This window comes from Apium graveolens, chromosome 1, assembly GCF_009905375.1.
Source record: "Apium graveolens cultivar Ventura chromosome 1, ASM990537v1, whole genome shotgun sequence".
Lineage (NCBI taxonomy): Eukaryota > Viridiplantae > Streptophyta > Magnoliopsida > Apiales > Apiaceae > Apium > Apium graveolens.
In genome coordinates, this window is record NC_133647.1 from 106,631,195 (window position 1) to 106,634,161 (window position 2,967).

The following is a 2,967-nucleotide window of genomic DNA, read 5'->3' on the forward strand; positions in this document are numbered from 1 at the left end:
CTATGCGCAGTTGGCTTTTCGTATGAACGCTCTACACTAAAACCATCATAACTTTTAAACCGTAAATCCCCTCGTGACGATCCACACATGTACAGAAACTACAAATCAAGATCTACCCAGTCATGGCAAGTGACTCAAAAATTTCAAATATTTACATGGCCGAATACACTGCAGAAGGCAGACCAAGTGCAATAGGCTCCATATTCCATTTCTACTACTTATTCTTGACACAATCACTACTTATGACCAACACAACACTTCTTACTTCTCAAGATCCACCCACATACACCTTATATACTTTATCTATCATCAAATACAAGCATCACAACTCAAAAACTCAAGTACTTAGCAAGAATATGAGTAAAACAACCTTACACATACACAAACTCTTGGATCTTGACACTACATCATAAATAACTCTTAAACCCACCCTTAAAACTTTAAAGAGTTGGAAGTTATACCTTATTGAGCACTAGGAGGGTTAGTACTAAGGTGATTAGGGCTTGGTTTGCTTGAAAAACACTTAGAAGGGCTAGATCCTTAAGAAACAAAACCGAGAAACAAGTTAGAATTTTGGAGTTACTTTTCAGCACCTCATTCAAACATTTTTATAAAATTGAAAAAAACTAATTTGAGTCTGAAATTTGGTACGAATCTTACCCAAGATATATAGAAGCTATGGTAAAAATTTCATGACATTTGAATGCGTACATTTTGAGTTATGAATTTTTCTTTCTCCCTTGCTCAGAAAATCCGAACTGCTGGAATGTAAAATGGGAGAGCTTTAAGTGAGGGAAAAGAGGGTTGTTTTCTTTTGTGGATGAAGTGTGGGAGTGTATAATGAATATATGGGATGTATGCAGCAGATTTGACAATAATTTGGCAAAGGTATAGGTTGGTTTGATTGTGTGATGAAGTGAGAAAAGGGAGAAGTATGGTTTGTGTACTTGTTTGTCTCCCATCACTATTCAACACTATTCCACTAACTATTCTAGTTAACTTCTAATCATCTAGTTACACTCCTAACTACTAGTTAGGACTTGGTTATGCATGGCCAACTTGCATGGGATTTAATTTCTCATTCCTTTATTTATCGTAAACGCAATCGTCGTTCCATTCCGATAGTTTCCACGTATAACGACTTGTTTCGTAGTGATTTCTTTTATCGCTTATAATACTATAACCAATTCCATTCCTTCTCTTGATCATAGAAACACCTTGATATATTATTTATTTCATGTAGTATTCCCGGTTCTACGCCATTCTTTACGGATACGAAAAAACGTAGTATAATCGTAAATCTTCGAATTCCGTCGGCTTTTACATTCACTTATTTTCCTCGATAAACAAGAATATGATCTCGGATTCTCAAAATTCCACTATTCATTTTATGATGATCCCCATACGTATTACTTAATCAGCTCAAGTTACTATTCACAGAAGTTTTAAAATATTACAAAAAAATCAGGGTTCTTACATTTAGGCATGTGAAATACGATGCTATAATACTTGATGTTGATATAAATACATATATGTTTTGTTCTCCTATGACAAACCTCTATAGTTCAGAGGTAGGTTCCAAGCCAGATATTTTGTGGCAGTATATTTTTTATATATATACAATTCTCTTCAATTCATTCTTTTCTCTCATTTTCATTTCATGTAAGTTGAGAAGAACAACCCTTCCAGAAGGGGAGGTATTGCCGAATGACTATCTATCTGTGTGATAGAAGCCTAGTAGGATACCACATGTTGTTTAATTGCTTGTCAAGTACTAAAGGCTGGCCACCTTCTGTACTAACTATGCGATATAACAAGTGTTCATGATCATAGTGATCTCTCAACAAATTCCTTTACTTCTATATGATTGATCAAACTTTGGAAAATAGAAACAGCTGAAAAAGGAGTAGTAAAGTTGTGGTGGTATTCGGAATGGAAACACATTCGTGATACTAAGGTTGACGTGGTTATTAAAAGGTTATAGAACGCTAACGAGCAAAAGTATAACCAGTATAATATTAGGAACGGAAGATAGTAACGCTTACGAATTAGAAAAGAATGGGTATTGAGAAGCAAAAGCTCTAATACTAAAAGCTATAATGAGAGTCTGTGCAATAGACTTGAAAGAATTTGGAATGATCACTTAACACGGATTGAGTTTTCTTACGACAATAGATCATATGTCAGTATTGAGATATCGCCTTATGAGATCCTTGAGGGAAGACAATGTCGATCTCCCTTATGTTAGGATGAAGTTGTAGAGCGCAAGATGCTCGGACCTGCAGTAGTCCAAAGGACCAAGGATATAATAGATCTAATCAGAGGACGGCTGGCAGTAGCCCAAGATGGACATAAGAAGTATGTTGATTTGACACGAAAGGACAAAGAATAGGAAGTAGGGGACCTAGTGTTTTTAAAGGTATCCCCTTGGAAACCCTAGGAAAGGATTGATGAGATTCGTAAAGAAAGGAAAGCTAAGTCCACAATTTGTCGGACCCTTGGATATACTAAAACATATTGGGAAGTTAGCATACGAGCTAGCCCTACCCCCGAACATGTAGCAAGTTCTTAACGTGTTCCACGTATCAATGTTAAGGAAGTGTAATTCGGATGCCAGATAAATAGGGGCATATGAGCGCATAGACATGCAACCCGACGTAACCTATATGGAGCAACCAGGAAGGGTTATAGAGTGAAAAGGAACAAGTGCCCACAATGTGGGAAAATTTACTCGAGAATTAGAAAATGCAATGCTAAGAGAGTATCCCTATTCATTTTCTATCTGATTCCGGGACGAAATCCTTTTAAGGAGGGGAGACTGTAATAACCCCAAACTTTGGAAATTTTTGAAACCCTTATGAATAGTGATTTTGCAGATTATGCTGACTGAGAAAACTTTTCATGCCACACTATGTAGGGGTTCTGTTATGGATATTCTGAGATTTTATTAGTACTCTATATGGTATA